The following is a 13,459-nucleotide window of genomic DNA, read 5'->3' on the forward strand; positions in this document are numbered from 1 at the left end:
TCTTTGAACTGTGGGAGGAAATCAAAGCACCCGGAGTACCCCATGGAGAGAATGTGCAAACTCTACACAAACAGACACCCAAGGGAGGAATCAAAGCCAGGAAACACCCGAGTGGCCAGTGACAAGAATCAAAGGGCAATGCTGTGAGACCAAACAGTGAGGGGGAGGGCACTCTCTGAACAGCTCAAGGATGTTGGAAGACACTGCGTGCTCCTTCTCCAGGGACACCCAGGCTCGAACGTAACCGCGGAATAGGGTCAGGCAATCGGCCCTAACAACCAGTTTGGCCAGGCCCAGGAGCAGACCCACGAGGTGATCCTCTGACCAACCCTCCCCCCTCGGCACTGGGTGCCCAATGATGGGGAGTGTGGGGCTGAAGTCCAACCAGAAACGGAGGAGAAGGTTTCCCAGAAAGCTAAAAAGGGAGTGCAAGCGTCCTGTTCCATGGACTCCACAGCACCACAGAACAAGCAGTTGGGCTGGGAGTCCGTGAACCACCACAATCTGTGGACTGCCGCATGCAATACCCTCCACCCCAGATCCCCGTGAGAAAGGGGGAGGACTCCCATGTAGAGAGCCCTTCACTGGGAATTGTCCCCACCGCCCGGTGGTAAATGGGCACGCCAGGGTGTGTCCGGGAGGTGGATGAGGGTGTGCAGCAGCAGTCTGTACAGGGCCCTCTGTGATACACCCCTGAAAGGGACAAAACTAAAACTCCGGAGACAGCTCAGGTTGTGGGGCACAGTCTCCCACAGGAAGTACAGGACCCTGGGGCCAATGTGAAATTCCGTCCGGTCAGGAGTGAGTGCAGACGGGATCCCACCGCACACCTGAGCATCCTCCAACTGGGGCACTACGTTGGGTCTGAGCACCGTCGTTTTAAGGCGTCGGATGGTGGTGGCCACGTACCGGACGTCTACCGCTGCCCTGCTCGCTATATCCTGCGGCAGCGTCCAGCTCAGGCCCCCACCATCCAGCACGTCCCTGACCCTGGTCACCCTCACAGTCACGGCCCTCCCCTCCGACAGTCACTCGAACCCACGAGTACGGAGGTGCGGATTCCTGAGCAACGTCTCCATGACGACAGCCGCTACTCCTGCCGGAGGGTAGGCGTGACGCGATTCGACCATGTTCCAGACCGTGAGCAGGTCCTGGTAAAAGACAGGCAGTGTCCTGAGAGTGACCTCCAAACCATCACGGTCCCTGAACAGGAGCTGAGTCTCGTAGTTGAGGTTACGCACCTGGTGGAAAAAATACGTCGCCAGGGCCCCCCGCCGAGGGGGAGGCTCAATGTAAAGGTATCGCTGCAAGGTCTGAAGGTGGAACGTCGCTACCTGGGTGTGAACGCACACCAGCGACTGACCGCCCTCCTCAATATGGAGACTCAGGACCTGCGCAGTGACCCAGTGCATCTTTTTGTCCCAGAAGAAGTGAACCAACATTCTCTGGATGTCAGCAACAAAACCAGGAGGAGGGACCAAAGTGACCAGCCGGTACCACAGCATGGCAGGCACCAGCTGGTTTATGACCAACACTCGACTCCTGTGAGACAGCACTCGGAGCAGTCCTGTCCAGGGCAGAACCTGTAACTGGAGTGGGTGTGATGGTGGGGCGAATGGGGGTGGAGTCATGAGCAGGGGTAGTGTTCCCCTCTGGGTTCTGGGGGGTGGGGATAGTGACAGTGGGTTCTGTGGGGGGCACGTCAGCAGAATGCAGGGGAGTGGCGGAAGTGGTGGTGACCAGGGGAGTAGGGGTGGCGGGAGTCACTGAGCATGTGGCATCAGCGATGATGTGAAGGGCGGAAGTGATGTCACGTGTGATGCATGAGGAATTGTGAAGGGTGGAAGTGGTTGTGGGAGTGGCCATGATGGGGCGGAAGTGACATCATCAATCAGTGTGAAAAATTCAGTCAGCATGGATTGAGATGAAGTTGACATGAAATGAAAATCAGCAACAAAGCCCAGGCTTAAAACCCAAGCCCCCCAGATGGGACTTGAACCAACTATTACAAGCTTAAGGAAGCCAGTGCCTTATCCATTAGACCCCTATCGCTTCCACCTTGGACTCTCTGTGGAAAGTGTTGACCTCAAAGTATGGAGCAGCTGCTGTCAAGGTGTAACAGTTAAAGAACACTGTCTAAGGCCTTTCTGACCAGTTATGACATCGTCCCTTCATTTCTCAGACCCTCTTGGTGCCTCAGAATGAAGAGAAATCGTTTCCTGCCTCAGTAGAAAGATCTGCCCGAAATTGCGAGACCCCCCTTTGTGGAAAAGAGCTAGCCCTATATCGGGACAGGAAGGAGATTCCAATTTCTGGATTAGTGGTGCTGGAAGAGCACAGCAGTTCAGGCAGCATCCAAGGAGCTTCGAAATCGACGTTTCAGGCAAAAGCCCCTCATCAGGAATAAAGGCAGTGACCCTGAAGCATGGAGAGACAAGCTAGAGGAGGGTGGGGGTGGGGAGAAAGTAGCATCGAGTACAATGGGTGAGTGGGGGAGGGGATGAAGGTGATATGTCAGGGAGGAGAGGGTGGAGAGGATAGGTGGAAAAGAAGGTAGGCAGGTAGGACAAGTCCGGACAAGTCATGGGGACAGTGCTGAGCTGGAAGTTTAGAACTAGGGTGAGGTGGGAGAAGGGGAAATGAGGAAACTGTTGAAGTCCACATTGATGCCCTGGGGTTGAAGTGTTCCGAGGCGGAAGATGAGGCGTTCTTCCTCCAGGCGTCTGGTGGTGAGGGAGCGGCGGTGAAGGAGGCCCAGGACCTCCATGTCCTCGGCAGAGTGGGAGGGGGAGTTGAAATGATTCCAATGGCCCAGCATGGATTGTTCCAGTTAATATCCTTTCTCAGATGGATAGAGCTGGAGAGAGAGTAAAGATTGTGGGAATTTGGGAAATGCTGACAATCTGTTTTAATATTTTGTTAATAAAATCAAGTTGAACCGCAAACCAATTTTGTCCCCCATTGTCTGCATCACCAACAGGAATACTGAAGGAAAGTTGAGTTTAATTACATTATGTTACTAATGTTCATCTGGTTGATCAGTGGAAATTAAAAGCCATGTCACACAACAGGCAGAGTCAATCTTTAGCTGAGTAGAAGTTCAGCAGAGAGAAACAGACTTACTTTGTGATATAATAGGTAATTCCTGTCCCATTGAACTATTAACTGCAGGGAACTTTCAGATACGTGGTATCTTTAGAGCAATTAAATATCCTCCCAAGATGTATGCTTTCACTCTCAACTGAAGATGTTATAACTTCAATGGCTAAGAGTATTAACCAATAAATCAATGCCAAGCCAGTTGAAGTATTACAATTGGCACATCATCATCGCTGTAATTGCAGAATGCAGCATAACCTATTCCGTCTTCTAACCTACTGACAGCCTACTTTTCAGAAGTCTCCTTACACGACTCTGAAAACAAATTAAAAGAAACCAATTAAACCAAATAAGCACAAATTAAAATGTCCCAGTCATTTAAAAAGGCTCTGTAACAAAAGTCAAAATCTCCCAAGAAAGCTTCCACTTACAGAGTCACAGAGTTGGACAGATCCTTCGCTCCAACTCGTCCATGCCAACCAGATATCGGAAAGTCATCTAGTCCCACAAACCAGCATTTGGTCCATATCCCTCTGAAGCCTTCTTATTCATGTCCCCATCCAGCTGCCTTTTAAATGTTACAGAGTCTTAGAGTTATACAGCACGGAAACAGACCCTTTGGTCCAACTCGTCTATGCCGACCTGATATCCTGAATTAATCTAGTCTGACTTGCCAGCATTTGGCCCATATCCCTCTAAACCCACCCTGTTCATATACCCCCATCCAGATGCCTTTTGAATGTTTTGGAGGAGCCGGTGTTAGACTGGGGTGGACAAAGTTAAAAATCACACAACACCAGGTTATAGCCCAGCGGGTTTATTTGGAAGCACTAGCTTTCGAAGCGATGCTCCTTCACTGGGTGGTTGTCTTCACCTGATGAAGGAGCAGCGCTCTGAAAGCTAGTGCTTCCAAATAAACCTGTGGGATTATAACCTGGTGTTGTGTGACTTTTAACTTCTAAATGTTGTTATTGTACCAGCCTCCACCACTTCCTCTTGCAGCATGTTCCATATAAGCACCACCCTCTGCGTGAAAAGGTTGCCCCTAAGGTTCCTTTTAAATTTTTATTCCTCTCACCGTAATCATTTTCCCCTCTGTTTTTGTACTCCCCCACCCTGGGGAATAGACTGAAGCTATTCACCCTATCCATGTCCCTCATGATTTTATAAACCTCTATAAGGCCTCCCTTCAGCCTCCAACACTCCAGAGAAAATAGCCTCATTCTATTCATCCTCCCCCGAGAGCACAAACCCTGTGACCATTGCAACACCCTTGTAAATCTTTTCTGAATGCTTGCAAGTTTTACAACATCTTTCTATAGCAGGGAAACCAGAATTGAATGCAGTATTCCAAAAGGTGGCCTAACCAATATCCTGTACAGCCACAACCCAACATCCCAATTCCTACACTCAATGCACTGACTCATAAAGGCAAGTGGATCAAATGCCTTCTTCACTGTGCTATCTCCCTGCAACTCCTTCTCTTCCTAATCTATGTGTATGTGAGTTACAATAATCTTTTTGCATTCTGATATGAATAGATTCGCACCTTTATTAATTCAACATATCCTGGTTTAATTGGCTACTTTTAAACACCAATTCAATTGATTTGGGAGGAAGACATCCACAAGAAAGGGTCCCTTTTTAAATTAACCTGTTAGTGACCAACCAAGGATCCAGGTAAATGAAGAAAGGAAACCATTTCATCCCTGCTCACCTGGGAGCTTAACAATTTGGGGTATCTGTCTGGAACTGTAATAACGTGGGGAACAATTCTCACACCAGCCTCTCTTTGTAAGTGCTCCATGTATTTACGACACAATGCCCTTCACCAGCACATCTCAGTGATATATTTAACATTCCATTCACATTAATCACTCCAAGGGCATGATCTACATTAAGAATATAAACAGTAAGTGTTGAAACTCTCAGGTTCGGAAGCATCTGCTGAAAAAAACAAAATGAATATTGCAAACTGATAATTGTGTTTCTCTCCACAGATGCTACCCGACCTGCATTTCAATATTTCCTGATTTTATTGCAGATTTCCAGCACTTGTGGTATTTAACTTGTGTATAATTTTTTTTACGTAAGGAGAATGGAGACTTGAAAACATTGAATGGGACTTTTGCTCATTAACCTCTTGGGAATTGTCTGCTGTTGAATGATTTGATTCAGACTTGAGACAAGGTGCAATCATGACAAAGTCTGTGGGATTGTACTTATTATATATCAAGGAACAGCTCATCAAATAAGGCAATCCTCTGAAACATATGAATTCTCACCTCAAGTTTGGGGAGAAAGGTATAAAGGATTAGTATTAGATGGGGTGAGATCTGATCAACTTCAGAAAAACTTTGATCTTAAAACTACAATTCTACAGTGAAAGTGAAATATTGCGAAGTGTATGTCTAATTGTTCATGATATTTGTTCCTCCTTATTTAATTTCTATAAGTATCTGTAGAGTAATTTATAAACATATATTTACGAACCATTGTCATGCATTATTTTGGTAATTTTATAATTTGCCATTACTTTCTCTTCACCTTATTCAAGGAGAGTGTTTATTACAGTGAGTGATACCACACAGTATTTCAATTGCACTGAATTGGTTTTGAAAGATAACTCAATAAATGCAGGTTGATGCTGTCGATGGTTCCTGTCGATATATTTCGTTGACCTGTTCAGACGTGTTATGATGGTAAGTCTTAGGCAGAAAGAGGGAGAAGGAATAAGTAAGGTTCAAGAAACTGAAGACAGACAGAGCCCTGGAGATAACAGGAATGAACTCAAACAAGGAAATAGAGAATTTGAAGGGACCATGCAATGTTTATGGAAAACAGGATTAAGGAACCTCCAAGGCATTGTACAGAGGGATAACAAGCAACAGGTCACCAGGGAAAGAGTATGTCTTCTCAGAGCAAAGGAGGGAATTTACACATGGAGCCGGAGGAAGTGGGTGAGGTTCTTAATGAATAAACTGCATTGGTATTTCCAAAGGATTCTGGGTAGTCCAAGATGGAGGATGGGAAAAAGTTGTGACTGTAAGAGCTGCCCCTTTTTTGAGGCATTTTAGGTGTTGGGGGTGATTTCCTCAAATTCCAGGAGTAGCAATTACTGTTTTATTATGCAACTTTGGAGAAAAAAACCTCAAAACAACGGCACTTTTAAAAGGAAGAAAATCAGACAAAGAAAGTGAGTACATGGTCAGGAGGGCGGGAGGGAAGAAACCTACACTGCTCACTGATATGGATAGGAAGGGTCGAGAGGGATATGGGCCCAGTGTGGGCGAATGGGACGAGATTAGATTAGGATATGTGGTCGGCATGGACGGGATGGACCGAAGGGTCTGTTTCCATGCTGAACATCTCTATGAGTCTATGACATGGTGGATGGTGATTCTTGTATATTGATATTCTAGAGCATGTTAATATTAAAAAGGAGGTGTTGGGTGTTTTGAAAAGCATTAAGGTAGACAAGTCCCCAAGACCTGATGGAATCTATCATAGAACCCTGAGAGAGGCAGGTGTGGAGATTGCTACGGATTTGTACAAAATATTTGTATCCTTTATAGTCACAGGAGAATTCCCAGAGGACTGGAGAATACCTAATGTTGTTTCTTTCTTTAACAATGGCAAAAAGAAAAATTCAGGAAATTCAAGGCCAGATTGGCTTCCTGTTATTCATTGCTTGGACATCACTGTCTGTGCCTGGCTGGTACCCTCTGGAAGTCACTCTGTAAAGATCTCCAACCATCTACCTTGGGGTCTCAGGATCTCAAGGTGTTCCTCTCTTTGGACAAGGTTTCGGTCCATGTGTAATGGTTTCCTGAATGTGGTTCCTGTGAAGTGCCTTGTGCCATGAAAAGGGATCACTACATGCAGGCTGTAGTTGGGTTGAAGTGTTATGGAGAGCAGGCAGGAAAGTGGAGTTGAGGCCGAGATGAGATCAGCCATGATCGTGTGGAATGACAAAGCAGGCTCGAGGAGCTGAATTGCTGAATCTTTAAGATCTTTGGAGCACAACCAAAGACAGAGCTATCAATTGCCGTGGGTGTCTAACATGGTATCTCACCTCAGATGCATCATGAAGAGGGTGTCCATGTTCCAAGCCCGGGGTTGTGAGTTCATATCCCATTTGGGCTGTTATGTTTTTAAACATGAACTCTAATCAGCACCCTGTGTCTGTTTGATCTCAATTCCAGTTAATAAGGGGAGATGGTGGTGCAGTGCTAGACCTGGAGTAGGAATCCAGAACACCAAGTTCATGGGGTGGGGGAGATGGACTGTAATCCCACCATACAAGGTGGTGAAATCTCAGCTCAGGAGGAGCTTTGTCTGATGGGAACCATATATTGCTATTGAGGTTTGTTAGGAAGCTAACTGGTTCCATATTCTCCTTTCAGGAAGAAAACCTGGTGAGACTACAGACCCACAGCAATGTGGTTGACTCACCCTCTGGGCAATAAACGCTGGCCTAGTCAGAAACATATCGCATTCCTTCCCTGTAGCTCGGTCACAATCCTGGAACACCCTCCATTGATTCATTGTAGGTTTACCTGAACAAATGGTCAAAAATCACACCACACCAGGTTATAGTCCAACAGGTTTATTTGAAACCACGAGCTTTCGGAGCATTGCTCCTTCATCAGGTGTAATGAGAGAGGAGGCATCAGACACTGAATGTATAAGTAAATTATCAAAGGGTCATACAAGTGATGCGAATGTATTGAACAAATTCAAAATGGCCGACTCCCTCCTGTTAAATCTTCAATCAGTTCGAAAGGAGATACAGGCAGCACATGGATTGCAGTGGTTCAAAAAGATAGCTCCCCATCACCTTTCAGGGGAAACTAGGGAGAGGCAATAAATGTTGATCTAGCCAGCAATGTTCACGCCCTGGAAATGAATGAAAACAATCCCACAATGGAATAAACCGCCAGGGGAAAAGTCATAGTATAATGACTTGAAAACATGAAGCACCAACTTTGGATGGTTTCTATTGTTATGTTTTACATTATCATCCAAAACGCACCAGTCATTGACATAAAGGTTATGATTTGGAGGAGCCGGTGTTAGACTGGGGCGGACAACGTTACAAATCACACAGCACCAGGTTATAGTCCAACAGGTTTATTGGGAAACACTAGCTTTCGAAGAGCTGCTTCTTCATCAGGTGGTTGTGGAGCAGGATCGTAAAACACTGAGGTTTTAGCAACAGGATTGCAGTGTCATGGCATGTAATATTAAAGAAATTGAACTTAAGTCTTTCATCTTTTCGAATGATCATGTTAGTTTCAGTTCCTTGTTATGTACATCCCAGACCTTTGTTAAAGTTACATTCTCAATCGGTGCCATCTCAGCTCAGATAATGCATTGAAGATGTGAGGTTAAAATCTGTCTGTGTCCCAATGTTTGGTCAGACTGATTCTGTTTCTAAAGTGGCATTTACAGAATCTTACATGGTTTTATGCAGTTTTTGAGCAAAAGAAAACATAATTCTGAACGTACAAATTCACCCCACAAACGTATATGTGTGTGTGTGCAGGGGAGACCGAGTGAGTGTGTGCATTTGGGTGTGTGTGGGAGGGGGCAATGGTGTGAGTGTCTGTGAGAGTGTGTGTATGTGTATGTGTTTGAGTGTAATGGGGGAGACATCTGTGAGAAGGTGTGCATGTGGGTGTGAGTGTGGGAGTGTGTATGTGTATTGTGTGACAGGATGAGTGTGTGTGTGTGTGTGTGTGTATATATAGTGCAGTGGGGTCCCCTGTAGTGTGACATGAACCCAAGGTCCCAGTTGAGGCCATCCCCATGGGTACCAAACGTGGTTATCATCCTCTGCTCGGCCACTTTTCGTTGTAGCCTGTCCCAAAGTCCACCTTGGAGGATGGTTACCTGAAGGATCGAGGTTGAATGTCCCTGATCGTTGTAGTGATCTCCGACCGGGAGGGAACACCTCTGTTTGGTGATTGTTACGCGGTGCCCATTCATCTGTTGCCGTAGCCTCTGCTCGGTCTCACCAATGTACCATGCATTGGGCATCCTTCCCTGCAGCGTATGAGATAGACAACGTTGGCCGAGTCACATGAGTACCTGTCGCATACATGATGGGAGATGTCCCCATGTGTAATGGCGGTATCCATGGTGACACTCTGACACGTTTTACAGTGTCTGCTGTGACAGGGTTGTTTGGTGTTGTCCTGAAGGCCGGGCAGTTTGCTGTGAACAATGGTCTGTTTAAGGTTTGGTGGCTGTTTAAAGGTGAGAAGTGGAGGGGTGGGGAAAGTCTTGGCGAGGTGCTCATCCTCATCGATAATGTGTTGAAGGCTGTGGAGAATGTGACGTAGTTTCTCAGCTCCTGGTAAGTACTGGACAATGAAGGGTACCCTGTTGGTTGCAGCTCGTGTCTGTCTCCTGAGGAGGTCATTGCAGTTTCTCCCTGGGGCATGTCAGAACTGGCGATTGATGAGTTAAGCATCGTATCACATTCTTATCAGGGCATCCTTGTGTACTTCCAAGTGCCCCTCACATTCCCCCTCACCTGAACAGATCCTGTGTAAGTGTACGGCTTGTACAGAGGGGACGGCTGTTTTAATATGGTAAAAGCAATGACTGCAGATGCTGAAAACCAATTACTGGATTAGTGGTGCTGGAAGAGCACAGCAGTTCAGCCAGCATCCAACGAGCAGCGAAATCGACATTTCGGACAAAAGCCCTTCATCAGGAATAAAGGCAGTGAGCCTGAAGGGTGGAGAGATAAGCTAGAGGAGGGTAGGGGGTTGCGAGAGAGTAGCATAGAGTACAATGGATGAGTCGGGGAGGAGATGAAGGTGATAGGTCAAGGAGGAGAGGGTGGAGTGGGTAGGTGGAAAAGAAGATAGGAAGGTCGGACAAGTCCCGACAAGTCAAGGAGACAGTGCTGAGCTGGAAGTTTGAAACTAGGATGAGGTGGGGGAAGGGGAAATGAGGAAGCTGTTGAAGTCCACATTGATGCCCTGGGGTTGAAGTGTTCCGAGGCGGAAAATGAAGCGTTCTTCCTCCAGGCGTACGGTGGTGAGGGAGCGGCGGTGAAGGAGGCCCAGGACCTCCATGTCCTCGGCAGAGTGGGAGGGGGAGTTGAAATGTTGGGCCACGGGGCGGTTTGGTTGATTGGTGCGGGTGTCTCGGAGATGTTCCCTAAAGCACTCTGCTAGGAGGCGCCCAGTCTCCCCAATGTAGAGGAGAACGCATCGGGAGCAACGGATACAATAAATGATATTAGTGGATGTGCAGATAAAACTTTGATGGATGTGGAAGGCTCCTTTAGGGTCTTGGATAGAGGGTGGGTTTGCGGTTGAGTGAGGTGCTGTGGTGCCCATCCTTGATGGAGATGCATGTGTCCAAGAATGAGACAGATACTAAACAGTAGTCTATGGTGAGTTTGATGGTGGGATGAAACTCGTGAAATGTTGGTGAACATAAATGTTGGGAGAGTGCAGCATTGTTCTGACATGAACACAACCAAGGTTGAGGAGATCAATTCTCCTGACATGGCCCCAGAAGCACGTGTTGTCCCAGTGACCTAACAGCTCCATCTCTGATCTTCTAAGCTACTGCCTGTGGTTTACATCCCTTCTGGGGATACTTTCAATTTAAACATTCTCTCCAATTAAAACCCTCTCACTGCATTATCTCCTTCAAATTCAGTTAATCTCTGACCTAATGTCTTTAAAACTCTGCATGGCTGCTTTGAGATCATGGAATTAAAACATTTCCAAGTCAGTTTGATACATGTGGCAACAAACGTTTGATGAACTGGAGCGAAAGGGAGTGGAATTAATTTCTCAGCTCTCCCAAAGAGACAGCATAGACATGATGGGCTTCAGTATATGCAGTCACATTCGAAGATTCATTGATCTGAAGTTAAACAGTCAAATGTCTGTTTCACTACAGTCGCCTCATCTGTTGTTCGTTTCCTCACTGATGCAGGAATTAGCATTGACCCATTTGTTCTTGTCTTTCTGGGACCATTCCTTCAATGTTGGCTGTACAAACATTGAGCTTGATTGACCTCTATACTGTCCTGTTGGTATTTAACAGGAAAAAATGCAGGTGAAATAAAGTTATTCCACACTCAATAACTTATATTTAAATTCGATGAGTTGGACCACGATAACAGCAATCCTAAAGTTGGAAAAAAAGATTCATTGAAAATATTTGGTTTGCAAGTAATGATAGACACAGTGAAAAGTTTTGTCTTGTGAGCAATACAGGCAGCTCACAGAGTTCAGTAGCATAGATTAGGAAATAATAGGGAAACAGCAGCAGGAACAAAAACACAGGTACAGGCGAATATTGAGAGCCTGTGAGACCGTTCAGTATTCTAACAACAGTAGGGTAGAAACTGTTTCAAAACCGGACGTTGCATGTGGTCAGGCTTCTGTACCTTCTCTCCGATGGTAGAGGTTGTAGAAAAACATTGCCAGGGTGGGATGGATCTTTGAGAATGCTGGAGACCTTTCCTTGACAGTGGGCCTGGGAGATGGATTCGAAAGATGGGAGGTTGGCCTTTGTGATTGTCTGGGCCGAGTTCACCACTCTCTGTAACCGTCTCCGATCTTGAATGGTACAGTTGCCAAACCAGGTAGTGATACATCCAGACAGAATGCTGTCGATGGTGCACCTATAAACATTGGCAGGGGTATTCACTGTCAGTAATATCCGATGTTCTGGAGGGATCAGTGTTGAAGGGTTGGTTTGTTGATAAGAGTGTGATGAGAGCTGGCTTCCAAAAGTAACCTCTCCAACCGCACTCTCAGGAATCTCGTCCCCATCCAGAAACAGCAGCCACTTGATCACCACCTTCAACATTCAATCCTGCAGATCCCCAAAAATCTTGTGCAAGATCACGTTGGATACCACTGACCATCAACTGAATGCAGAGATGGGGGCTTTTCCAAAATAGATTAGAAATAAGGAATAAGCCACAGAAACACCACAGATGGGACTTGAACCCACAATCCCTGGCTTAGGAGACCAGTGCCTTCTCCATTAGGCTACTGGGGCCACATACACAGAACTGCAATGGCAGCTTGTAAATACTGCACCCTGACCTCTCATCGTGTGTGTTTCTGAGTGTTATACTCTCACTGATTATTTTTTACCCCTTCCATCTCATACAAAATTGTTGGCTGCTTGATAAATCAATCTCACTTCCCATTTGTCCCCAAACAGACAGACAAGAAATCAACCAAACTCCAACATTGCACAACTCAAGTCTGAGGAAAATGGAGCAGACAGGAAAATAGCAAAGGGCTCAATGTTATTTTGTGCAGCACCTCGAAGATATTTGCAGTTACTGGGGAAGTTGGAAGTGGAGATGTTGCAAAAAGCTGCATTGAGGACAATTCAACAGAATCATAGCGGGCATTCAGCCCATTGGGGCTGTGCTGTCTCTTTCAGACAATTCACCCCAAGATCTCCCAATTCCTACAATTACCTTGGCAAGTTTCTACTAAACATCATTAAAAATCAGACAACATCCAGGTTGTAATCCAACAGGTTTATCTCAAAGTACTAACTTTTGGAGCGCTGCTGCTTCGTCAGGTGGTTGTGGAGTATAAGATTGTAAGACACAGAATTTATGGCAAACGTTTAGAGTGTGATGTCACTGAAATTATATATTGAAAAAATCTGGATTGTGTGTGAAGTCTCTCATCTTTTAGAATGACCAGGTTGGTTTCAATTCTTTCATGTGTAAATCACAAAACGTTTTTCATTGCCAAGTGAAATGGCAAGCTGTCCAATAAAAGCTAAATGCTGTGAATGCTGGAAATCTGAAAAGAGACAGCACAGCCACAATGGGCTGAATGCCCACTAAGATTCTGTTGAATTGTCCTCAATGCAGCTTCTTGCAACATCTCCACTTCCTCCTTCCCCAGTAACTGCAAATATCTTGAAAGCGTTGCACAAAATAACATTGAACCCTTTGCTATTTTCCTGTCTGCTCCATTTTCCTCAGACTTGAGTTGTGCAACGTTGGAGTTTGGTGGATTTCTTGTCTGTCCGTTTGGGGACAGATGGGAAGTGAGATTGATTTATCAAGCAGCCAATTTTTTAGCATGAGATGGAAGTTGTAAAAAACAATTAGTGAGAGTATAAAACTGAGAAAAACACAATATGAGGCATCAGGGTGCAGTATTTAAAGGCTGCCAGTTTCAAAGCACAAATACAGTCCCATTGACCTTATGGATACAGCATTGGCTTCTTAAGACAGGGGTTGGGGGTTCAAGTCCCATCTGGGGTGGATACCCTTTCGTAGCTTGCCCTCTTTCATATATACTTCTCAGCTACATTATAAAAATCCCCATGTCTGCATTCA

The sequence above is a fragment of the Chiloscyllium punctatum genome, chromosome 18 (assembly GCF_047496795.1).
Source record: "Chiloscyllium punctatum isolate Juve2018m chromosome 18, sChiPun1.3, whole genome shotgun sequence".
NCBI lineage: Eukaryota > Metazoa > Chordata > Chondrichthyes > Orectolobiformes > Hemiscylliidae > Chiloscyllium > Chiloscyllium punctatum.